General features: G+C 40.9%; 1 protein-coding gene across 1 annotated transcript in view; it reads left to right on the plus strand.

Moving 5' to 3' along the window:
• Positions 1-12768, plus strand: part of prkar2aa (protein kinase, cAMP-dependent, regulatory, type II, alpha A) — a 323658-nt gene that overhangs the window by 79520 nt on the left and 231370 nt on the right. The gene's annotated exons all lie outside the window — the stretch shown is intronic.

Genomic DNA, 12768 nt, shown 5'->3' on the forward strand with positions numbered 1-12768 from the left:
CAGTCACTGGGAGAGCATGCAGACTCTGCACAGGTGGTGACGCATGGCTGGGAATCAAACCCAGGTCTCTGGTGCTGTGAGGCAGCACTGCTGACCACTGTGCCACCATACAGTGGGAGGCGAAGATGGGATGTCATCTCTTCTAGGACAGGTTAGGAGGAAAAGGCAAAAGGAGATGATCCTATTCATCATTTAAAAGAGGGGGAAGATGGTAAGGGAAGCATGATGGAATAACTACATAGGAATTAGGAGCAGAAGGAGGCAAATTCAGCTTTCAAGTCTGCTTTGTCATTCAGTCAGATCATGGCTGATCTCTCCCTGGTCTCAAATCCACGTCCTCACCTGTTTTTCCCCTTATCCCTTTATTAGCGGTATGTCTATCTATCTATCTATCTATCTTGAAACTATTCAACGATTCAGACTCCACTGTGCTATAGGGCAGTAAGTTCCACAAATTCACCACATTCTGAGAATAAGTTCTTGCTCATCTCAGTGTTAAATTACTGTCTCTCAACCTATACCTGTGACCACTTGTCCAAGATTACCCCCCTAAGTACCAAAAGAGAGGGGATGTGTTGGGAAAAGGTTGACCAGTGCCCAATGGGTTAAGAAAAGAGGAGAGATGGCTCATCAGGGGATTGGGGGAACTTGGAATTCTCAACCTGAAAGAGTTGTGGAGGCAGAAACACTCAGCACATTTTAAAAAGTACTTTGGTGTCATGCAGTGCCATGACCCACAGGATTACAGACCCAAGTACAGAAAGGTGGGATTAGGCTGGGTGTTTCTTTGCTGACCGGCACAGATATAACGGGCCGAATGGCCTCCTGATTCTGCAAAGCATGCAACTAGAAATAGCAAAGGGAATGATAGATGGGAGTTTGGAGTGTGTGACGAGATGGTGTACGTGTGAAAGTGAATTGACGGGGTTAAATACCATACTGAGTCTAAAAAGAATAAAGAGAAAAATGAAATGACAATATCCAAATGAAAAAGGACGGAGAAAGATTTTAGTAGCAGAAAAATAACTGCAAGTGGTAACTTGTGTTGCAATTTGGCTGAAAGGGAGATTGAAACCACGTTTCTCAGACCTGCAGGGGAATTTAAAATTAGGAAAGAGTCCTAAATCTCTGGCTCAGTGCAAACTAATTTTGGCTTGCCATTTTATTAGTGGGAGAAGCAATTCAGCATTGTCTTTGTATTGTGCAGGCTGATTAGTGTACTGCATTTCGAGAAGGAAATTAATGAATGCTGTAATTTATTTTTCTTATAATTAAATTTAACTTGGCATAATACATCAAAATATTAGTAAAATTCAGTTAAGGAAGTAAAGCCCCAGCATATCTCTTGTTTTGAGGGGGTTGGAACCATCACGGGTTAGTTGTCATGGGGTCATCCTGTGAATGATGAACAGCTTGTTGAGTTGTGTTGTTGTATGAAATGTTTGACATTTGTTCTTTGCCAGTTTTTGAAATAGACTGAGCCTGTTTAAGGCTACAAAGTCTCCAACAAGTCATTTTGAACTCTCTTGCAAAGGTAATCCCAGTGGGGTTGAATTTCCCATCAACCACACATCTGATCAGCATAGTGTATTTGCATTATCTTTTATCCTGATGTATTTGCATATGTCCACATTAAAATCCACCTGCTGTACTTTAGCCCCTTCATTTGGTTCAGAGACTGATTTGAGAACTGTCCTTTGTTTTAAGTTGTTTTGATACAGAACGAAAACGAGAATCTTTGAATATCAGTTTAATCTGTTTAATATTCTTGCGTCACTTTGAATGTTATTTTAGATCATTTCAATTTTTCCCCACTGTTTTGCAAACCTACTATAGTTCAAACAGACAAAGATGAACATTTCACTTGTCAACCATTAGGTTTAATTGAGATCCGAGTGGGGAAAATTAATCTTTTTTTAATAGTACATGAAGATACTACAAATTCAGTGTCACTTAAATTGTTATATCAATGAGGTGTATCATACAGGATAATTATAGATATGATTTTTTCCCCTTAATTGTAGTCATTAGTAGGCTAAATTATAACGCTGAAATAATCCAAGATATTCATTGTGTCTTTTAGTAATTTTGTGTTGGTTATTATGGATCACTTGTGTGAGATCAATACAAATAGATGGATATACATTGTGATTTGTAAACTATTAGATCTTCGGTTTTGCAGAACTTAAGGTGGTGTTAATTGATAGGTTGCGGTAGTTTTGCGAATTTTAATATGGGAGAACAATTATTGCTTGCTAAGCAATTGGTGGTTGCCAGACTAATATTGCTTGTCGTTTTTAAACAGTTAATTGCCTAATCAAGTCTTTTGCACATGTCAAATTAATATCATGCCCTCCATGCATTGAAATGGCAAATCTTACCTCTAATTTGCCAAAAAGTAGTAGCACAAGCTGATTAATTTTTGAGTTATATTGCATAGTGCATGATTCAAAATAAAATTCTGGTTAAATTAATGGCAACAGGCTGTTTTATTTATTTAGTTGCTCAAATGTTCACTGAAATTTGACGCTGCTTATTCATTTGAGCATAATTTTTTCTTCCATCATTCCGTTTAACTATGTTTGGTTTCTAGTTGCTCTCTATTTGTCCTTTTTATTTATGCTCACTGAGTTGAGGCATGTTTGTTGTGAGGAAAAGAACATTCTCCATTTTGAGTACCAAGTCTCAAGCACTTCATGAGCGAGTGAATGAATAAGATGCTGAGTAAAGTTCTCCAGCTGAGCTCTGACCTGAGAAGAACTAAGCTGTGGTGCAAATGTAAGATTTGCTCATTCAAATGCCACCCATTCTATGAGTGACTTTGCCTAAGGAATTTAAAACTAGTGAGTTTTGTGTCCAGTAGAAATGGCAGAGGTGCTTAATGAGTATTTTGCCTCGGTTTTCACAGAGAAGGACATGGGTAAATGTACTGTGGGCTTGCGGTGGACTGAAAAGATTGAGTATGTGGACTTTAACAAAGAGGTTGTGCTGGAATCTTTGAATGGCATCAAGATAGATAAGTCGCCGGGTCCGGATGGGATGTACCCCAGGTTACTGTGGGAGGCGAGGGAAGAGATTGCAGAGCTTCTGGCGATGATCTTTGCGTCGTCGATGGAGACGGGAGAGGTGCTGGAGGATTGCGGATGTGGTTCCTATTGTCAAGAAGGGGAATAGGGATAGCCCAGGAAATTACCGACCGGTGAGTCTAACCTCAGTAGTTGTTAAGCTGATGGAGAAGATCCTGAGGGACAAGATTTATGAGCATTTGGAGAGGTTTAGTATGCTCAAGAATACTCAGCATGGCTTTGTCAAAGGCAGATCATGCCTTACGAGCCTGGTGGGGTTCTTCGAAAATGTGACTAAACACATTGACGAAGGGAAAGCGGTAGATGTGGTTTATATGGATTTTAGCAAGGCGTTCGATAAGGTCCCCCATGCAAGGCTTCTCGAAAAAGTGAGAGGGCATGGGATCCAAGGGGCTGCTGCCCAGTGGATCCAGAACTGGCTTGCCCATAGGAGGCAGAGAGTGTGTATAGATGGGTCTTTTTCCAATTGGATGTCGGTCACCAGTGGTGTGCCCCAGGGATCTGTTCTGGGAGGGACCCTTGCTGTTTGTCATTTTCATAAATGACCTGGATGAGGAAGTGGAGGGATGGGTTGGTAAGTTTGCCGACGACACGAAGGTTGGTGGGATTGTGGATAGTCTGGAGGGATGTCAGAAGTTACAGAGGGACATAGTTAGGATGCAAGACTGGGCGGAGAAGTGGCAGATGGACTTCAACCCAGATAAATGCGTAGTGGTCCATTTTGATAGGACAAATGGGATGAAGGAGTACAATATAAAGGGAAAGACTCTTAGTACGGTAGAGGATCAGAAGGACCTTGGGGTCCGGGTCCATAGGACTCTAAAATCGGCCCCGCAGGTGGAGGAGGTGGTTAAGAAGGCGTATGGTGTGCTGGCCTTTATCAATCGAGGGATTGAGTTTAGGAGTCCGGGGATAATGATGCAGCTATATAAGACCCTCGTCAGACCCCACTTGGAGTACTGTGCTCAGTTTTGGTTGCCTCATTACAGGAAGGATGTGGAAAAGATTGAAAGGGTGCAGAGGAGATTTACAAGGATGTTGCCTGGATTGAATGGCATGCCTTATGAGGATAAGCTGAGGGAGCTCGCTCTTTTCTCCTTGGAGAGACGTAGGATGAGAGGAGACCTAATAGAGGTGCATAAGATGTTGAGAGGCATAGATCGGGTGGACTCTCAGAGGCTTTTTCCCAGGGTGGAAATGGCTGCTACGAGAGGACACAGGTTTAAGGTGCTGGGGGGTAGGTACAGGGGAAATGTTAGGGGTAAGTTTTTCAGAGGGTGGTGGGCGAGTGGAATCGGCTGCCGTCAGTGGTGGTGGAGGCAAACTCAATAGGGTCTTTTAAGAGACTCCTGGATGAGTACATGGGACTTAATAGGATGGAGGGTTAGAGGTAGGCCTAAAAGGTAGGGATATATTCAGCACAACTTGTGGGGCCGAAGGGCCTGTTTTGTGCTGTAGTTTTCTATGTTTCTATAGTCCAAACAAATCACTTAGAACTGAACTGCACAAACTCATTTGATTCATGTGATGTACTGGACTGGTTATGATCACCTCAGTGAGGTTTGAGTGAGATTTTTTTTCATCTGGCTACCATGGTGTGGTTGATGGACTGGCTATTTATATTCCTTCCCATCACTTCCAATTGTTTATATTTCACCCATAGAGTACTTTCCTCCCACCTAGGTTGGATTCAAAGCCAGCTTCCAGTGTGAAAAGGTGATAAATGCCTTGTGTTATCCTCCAAACTAATGCGTGTTCTTCACTTTTTACCCATGACTATTCGTGATGCAATGCTTAGCAGCATTTCCCCCTAAATTAAATTTTTTCAAAGATTAACGTCATTCAGAAGTGTGTTTTCCAATAAGTCTTTGTAGGTTTATTGATAGAATCATAGAATCCTTGCAGTGCAGAAGGAGGCTATTTGGCCCATCAAGTCTGCACCGACCACAATCCCACCCACAGCCTATCCTCATAACACCTTAGTTAGACCCCCTGACACTAAGGAGCAATTTAGCCTGGCCAATCCACCTAACCTGCACATCTTTGGACTGTGGGAGGAAACCGGAGCACCCGGAGTAAACCGACACAGACATGGGGAGAACATGCAAACTCCGCACAGACAGTGACCCAAGCTGGGAATCGAACCCAGGTCCCTGTTGCTGTGAGGCAGCAGTGCTAACCACTGTGCCACCGTGTCGCTCCACAGGTGGAGATGTTTTAGGTTTCCCCACAGCGTCAACAACGTACAACAGTGCTGTGCGCAGTTGCAGTTATGTTTGAGGTCAATTTTTCCAAGTTTTTCTGTGGTGGATTGAAAGTCTCTGGCAAACTTTCTATTGTGGTAGTTGTTGGCTGTTAAGTTTTAAATCTCTAAACTCTTGGTCACTTGGCTCAACAAGTCTACTTTACTTTAATTTTTCCACCATTTTGGTTTGATGGGTAAAACTTCAGGATGGGAGCTAATCCACGTAGAGTTAGTCTGCTCCATGTTTCAGCATGGAGATTCAAAGTGCAAACACTTATGGATGATTTCCTGTGCTTACCGGCACCCATTGACCACCTCAAAAGTGTCTTTTCATGGGTCTAAGATGCTATCTGTTGGCTCAATTTACACCACAAGAGTACTGAAAACTATATTGCTGTGATGTAAAAGCCATCTGGTACAAATTTGAAATAATTGATAGGATTTGAGGGGAGTGGTGTAATTTTTCTCCACCACGGATGATGGAGAAATTCACTTGAGATGGAGGCTTAAAACCCTCGTCATAATCGGGGTGGGGTATGTTTGTGGAAATTTAGCTATCTTTGTTCAGTGCTCTGCTTAACAGTTTGTGGTAAAATAGACTTGGGAAGAACTTGACCTTTTCTAGCTAACCTTTTAATCCTTTTTGACCTATTTTGCAGTATCGTTACTAACTTCCATTGTCCTTTTTGCATAAGCTTCTTTCATTTTATTTAGTTTTGTTTACAAAAGCTTGTTTGAACATTGGATTGAATATACTAATGCCAGAGTTGATCTTCAGCATTGTTACTGGGACTTCAACAAATCTAATGGTGATCAAGCAGAATTTATGTCCTATGCCCAATTAATCTGACAATTTAAATTGTCATCCTAATCTTAGCGTTCTTTTGGCAGAGTTGAATTTGAGCTTTCGGGCAAAGTCTTAGTGCCCAGCAGTTACATTGTCCAACAGACTTGGAATCATAGAATAATTACAATGCAGAAGAGGCCCATCAGGTCTGTATAGATTCTCTGTCAGGCCCCCTCCTGCCCTATTCCTGTAACCCCTCACGTTTCTCATGGCTAATCCATCTAATCAACACATTTTGGGACTCTTAAGGGGCAATTTAGCATGGCCATTCCACCTAACCTGCTTATCTTTGGACAATGGGCGGAAACCGGAGAAAACCCATGCAGACACGGAGAACGCACAAACTCCACACAGGGACCCAAGGCCGGAATTGAACCCAGATCCCTGGAGCTGTGACCTTGCCCTGATATAACCATATTAGAACATCGCACAGGATAGTTATGGACATGTGATCTGCTTTCCCTAGAATGTACTGTCGACAGTAGGCTACATGATAACACTAAAATATGTGCAAGATATTCCTGTGTCTTTTAGCAACTGTAGCTTCGTATTGTATTTTGGGGATGAGCAGTAAATGCAGGTCAAGCCAGAGACACACACCCCAAAAAACCTGAAATTACTGTTGTATACAAAAAACATCTATTGTGTTGCATTGATGGTGGTATATCCCTGGTATTTTTGCTCCAAATAAACAGAGGAAAAGTTAAATGCATATAAAAGAGCGGCATGGATCGCAGGTATGCAAAGAGTTTAACGTTTTTCAACTGGTGCAAGTGCAAATGGAAAATCTGTGCATGCACAATGAAGTCAGAATAAGTCAAATGACAGCAAAAATTCCATTTTAATAGGCCAACGGTCCTTTTAGTTTGTATTTATACAATCATTATCAGTGGTCCTTCTGGAGCTTTGAAATGGATGATAGGTGTCGTGCTTGTGGCAATAGCGATTTGAAACATAAATTTACACTTGGACAATAAATTTGTTTAAAGTTTAAAAGTTTATTTATTAGTCACAAGTAAGGCTTACATTAACACTGCAATGAAGTTACTGTGAAATTTCCCTAGTCACCACACTCTGGCGCCTGTTCAGGTCAATGCACCTAACCAGCATGTCTTTCAAACTGTGGGAGGAAATCCATGCAGACATGGGGAGAACGTGCAAAATTCCACACACACTGACGTGAGACAGGAATCAGATGCAAGCCCCTGGCACTGAGGCAGTAGTGCTAACCACTGTGCCACCGTATGTTTTGGATACTATTACCTGTTCCTATCATCAACTTGGATGGTGAGGCATTCTAGGCTCTAGTTGTGACAGCCTGATGGGATGTGTACTACTAACTTGTACTTGTTCTGAGGCGCTATGTCCTGCTTGCATTGAGTGGTTAATCTGTTTACTTGGTTCTGTTTACACTCTGATGTAGAAATCGTACAAAAACATTTTGCATGCAGAAGTTAATTTTCAAGTAAATTGACAGACCAACATGTTGGCTTAGACAAACCAATGACTGATCACCAAATAAGTGTAATTGTGTTATTTGAATGTACAGTACTATAAATACTCAGCATTGTGATTAAAAATGGTACAAAAAGTATACAACATGTGTAAATGGGAATATGGGCTTCGGTAGAACCTAGTTTTGAGATATGTCCAGAAGTTGCTTTTTAAGTATTTCAAATTTAATCCAGTTTGGTTGTATCCTTTGGATTTTGTTTAAAAGTACCACACAGCTAGAAACATTTATAGCAGCTTTGGTTGTGTCTGATTTGTTATCGGCATGCATTCCTCAATATCACCTTTAGCCACAGGGTTCAACTCTCGCTGATAATCTGACAGCCAACACAGCTTCTCTTCCAACTCCAAGACCATGGCTTTAATGACAGAGACTGTCTGATGAAGTTCAGATTTTCTATTTTCAACATTGATCAAACTAACATTTTACATTTTGACCTCGTTGCTGACACTCGAGGTTTAATTACATCAGCTTTACTCGACGCTTGCTCAGTCTGAACTGATGGTGCAAATTCTTGGTGGCCTCCCCAAACTTTAATCCAGTGCCAACATTGACTTTGTTTCACCCCTGGAACATTGCTCACTTGTACCCCTTTCTCGTCTGCAACAATGCTTAATTCATATGCTTTTTTTTTCACCGTTTTATTTGCCAAATCATATTTTCACCAACATCCTTGCCATCACCATTTGTATAACTATTCCCAGCCCTGAGGTCATCATTCATCCCAGACACCCTGAATCCAATAAAGCTCTACGGGCCCCAGCAGATCTTATTTTAGACCACATCTTCAAACCTCTTGACGCCTTTTTGCTAACTATTCTATGAATTCTTCTCCAGCCCATTGCCCGTATCTGTTCCTTTTTGATTTTGCGATTGCTATTCATTCTCTGCTCCTCTGTGCTATCATTGAAGATTGACCATTCAGTATTTGCACTCTGGAATTCTTTTCCATGATTACTTTGTCTTGCCATTTCTTATCTTCCCTTGCTTTAAATTCTGCTAGAAACTTGTCTCTTTGAACTGTGCATTTGGTCTAATTTTTCCTCCTCTGGGCCTCAGTTCTTTCCCTTATCTTGATGCCCAGCTCTTCATCTTGTAGCTTCTCTTAAAACATATGTTGATTTAGGAACGCTGTTGAATATAAGCTGTTGCTTGCTGTATCCATCTGAATTTGCAAATGTAATGCCACATGAGTTACATGCAACTTGAGCTACTTTAGCTTAGTGCCTTCATTCTGTGTCATTTTAGCAGTGCAGGATTATTCTTCATGTACTCTGCTGTGAGTTGTATGTTTCCTGTAGTTTTGTCATAGCTGGACTTTAGTGAAACTTCTGAATTGCTTTTATAGAGCTGACGCGTTTTTCTATTTGTAGAAAAGAATTGTACCAATAGATTTTGAAAGTCCATTGATATGGATGAAAGCGGATTTTAAGCCATTTATTTTATCTCTTCGCCCAGATGTCCATTACTGCTCACATTGAATTTTAGTGGTTTATGCTGTCATCTGAAACCCTTGATTAAATTGCTCCCTTGTTAATACGTAGAATAAATGTGGTCATCTCCATACATAAAAGCAGTAGTATTCGATGAGACCCTGGCTCAGACAGAATTATGACTGCAATTGAAAAAGTCCAGCATGGCCTACGTTGTTACTTATCACTATGACCTTGCAGAATAAGTTGAATTATCACAGAAAATTGCATTACAAATGATATTCAGAAATTATTAGCAACTTTCTGTTCTTGCTCTCGCACTTTCCCTGCAGTATGTCATTTCTTTCTTTAGGACTTCTCAGGTTTTGTGGCACTTTCTGACTTCTCTTGCACTCTTCACCCCTGTTCTTTATCGCTGCCTGATACACATTATGTTGTCACTATTTCTGGATGCTGCTTAATATAAACAGTGGAAATGTTTTTGTAAACATTATAGAATGGCAATCCCAAATGTGAATTCTTGCCTGTAACAGCGTAGTTGTGTCCTCTGGCCAGTATGTAGTGCAGCGGAGCAAATTTTTATAGATTATCTCCCAACTCTGTCTCGGAGCCTAAACAGAAGGAGACATTTGGCATACCAGCTACGATTCTCACCAACGTTTACAGATGCACCATAGAAAACATTCTTTCTGGTTGTATCACAGCTTGGTCTGGCTCCTGCTCTGTCCAAGACCGCAAGGCACTACAAAAGATCGTGAATGTAGCCCAATCCATCACGTAAACTAGCCTCCCATCCATTGACTCTGTCTACACTTCCCGTTGCCTCGGCAAAGCAGCCAGCATAATTAAGGACCGCACGCACCCTGGACATTCTCTCTTCCACCACTTTCCGTCGGGGAAAAAGATACAAAAATCTGAGGTCACGTACCAACCGACTCAAGAGTTGCTGCTGTCAGACTTTTGAATGGACTTACCTTGCATTAAGTTGATCTTTCTCTACACTCTAGCTATGACTGTAACACTGCATTCTGCACTCTCTCGTTTTCTTTATGAACGGTATGTTTTGTCTGTATAGTGCCCAAGAAGCAATACTTTTCACTATGTTAATACATGTGACAATAATAAATCAAATTTAGTTCAACATGTCTGTGCTCATTCTTTGAAAGTGCTATCCAATTGGTTCCACTCCTTTTCCCTGCAGCCCGGCTAGATTTTCCTTTTTAATTCTTCCATGGGATTTGGGTGCTGCTGGCAACGCCAGCATTTGGTGCCCATCCCTAATTGCTCTTTCTAAGGCAATGGTGAGCTACCACTTGAGCTATTGCAGGCTCTCTGGTGGTGAGATGTTAAGGGGTTAACATCCCATGAATTTCCTCTGATCTTGGCCATTTGAGAAACTTAACTACATTTTGTTGTTTTGAACAATTTGTGAACAATCAGCACATATTCCCTATTCTGAACTGCTCCTGACCTTGTAGATAAACTCCTGCTCGAACAGACCGGTCTAGACTGGACTCTGCTAATGTGTCCTTGTTTGAGGGAGATAACATTCGCTTTATGTGCAATGTAGCGTCCCAAGATATATGGGAAACAGTTGCTATCTCACACTCGAACAGTGGTAGATGTGTAATTTCGATGGTAACTGGGGGTGGGTTTTCGACATATTTATGGTTTTTCTCATACTGTCTTTGTATTTTATACTTGCTGTTGCTAAGCATGTGATTTGGGTGAAGCAACACTGTGTACGTGACTAATTGCTGTAAAGGTAGTATAAAGGGAGGAACTTTCCCCCTGTTGGAGTAGTATCGCTCAGCTAAACTCAGAACACTGTGCTGAGTTAGAAATGCGATTCTCCAAAAAGCTTGTACTTGCTTGAAAATAAAGGACTGGGTTTCCTTATAAACATTAGTGTCTTGCTCTTGCATCAAGTACGTAAGGGTTTCTGAAAAACGAACCTTGACAGTGGAGGCATGCCTACAGTGCTTTTAGGAAGGGCATTCTGGGATTTTGATCCAGTAACAGTGAAGGAACAGCAATATGGTTGTAAATTGGATGATGGGTGGCTTGAAGGGGAATGCAGATGGTTGTTTTCCCATGTGTTTGCTGCCCTTGTCCTTTTGAGGTAGTAGAGGTCATGGGTTTCAAAAGTATTGTCGAAGGAGCCTTGATTTGCTGCAGTGCATCTAGTTGATGGTACACAGTGCTACCATGGTTGCGAGTGGTGGAGGGCATGAACGTTAAAGGTGGTGGCTGGAGTGCCAATCAAGTGGACTGCTTTGTAGACACTCAACACCATCCAGGACAATGTTGTGAGACCTACTTTCATTCAGAAAAGGGGAAACTTTTGCATCACTAATTTGTGTCTTGTAAATGATGGATAGACTTCGGGGAACCAATAGGTGAGTGACTTTGTCCAGAACTCTGTTTCTGATCTGCTCTTGCAGCTATAGTATTTATATAGCTGGTTCAATTTAGTTTCTGGTCAGTGGTAATGTGCTAGTGTTGATGTGATTAAATGTCAAGGAGCAATGGTTAGATTCTCTCGGTTTTGAGATAGTCACTGCTTGCACTTGTGTGGCACAAATATCACCTTTTCCAAGTATATATTCAATTCCTTTCTCAAAATTACAATCAAGTCTGTCTTTCAGGCAATGCATATTCACAACTGTGTGTATAAAAGACATTCTCCTCATCCCTGACCTGAATGTTTTGCCAACTGTTTCTAATTATCGATTCCCCCTGCCACACAAAACAATTTCTCCGGGTCTAGTTGATTTTTGAAAAAAATCTCGTAATTTTGAACACCCCTATTAAATCTTCCCATTACTTTTTCTTCTCTTCAGGAATACACATATAGGTTCTGTTGCCCTTCAAAATAACTGAAATGCCTCATTCTGTTGTTCTGGTCATCTCCTGCAAACCCTTTCCATCCTGTTTGCTTAAAATGGTAGAGAGATGTGCTATGTACTTTCAAATGCATGTTTTATTAAACTTAAAAAAACAAAGGAAATGTCTCGACTAAGGAATGTTGGCCCATATATTGAGTTACATTTTTGAAAACACTGCATCTAATAAACAGCAAACCAAAATTCATTGGAATGAAAGAGGATGTGCAGTGAGAAATTGGCCATTTTTACATGTTGCTCTAACGATTGTTGCCCATCTCGGTATTAGTAAAAGTCTCTGTCTAAAAACCTTTCTTGCGGCTGTCAAAGCTTTTGACAAGCAATATTATAACAATCAACCATTGTGCAGTATAAAAGCAATAGGGATTAACTGTGGTCAATGGAGTTGAATTGTGCCTAGAGGGTGGGGTGTAATTGAAACAGATTGCTCAGATGTAACTCAATTACCATTTTAAAGACCTACGTTTCATTGTTTTATATTATTGATTTTATTTACAGTTAAGTAGCAAACTTATGACATCCAAAACTGTGGTGCGACTACATGTCCACCAGTGGGAGGGCGGTTATGTCACGAATCTGCGGAGGCAGATTTTATTGTACATAGGATTTTATAATGGGGAAACATTGACAGAGATTTTGTAAACAGGATTTGTACATAGATAAAAGACTTCTCATAGACTTGCAATGTAAAATACTATGTAAATATTCATAGAATTCTTATGTTGACTATTACATGTC

This window comes from Mustelus asterias, chromosome 3 (genome assembly GCF_964213995.1).
Source record: "Mustelus asterias chromosome 3, sMusAst1.hap1.1, whole genome shotgun sequence".
Classification (NCBI taxonomy): domain Eukaryota; kingdom Metazoa; phylum Chordata; class Chondrichthyes; order Carcharhiniformes; family Triakidae; genus Mustelus; species Mustelus asterias.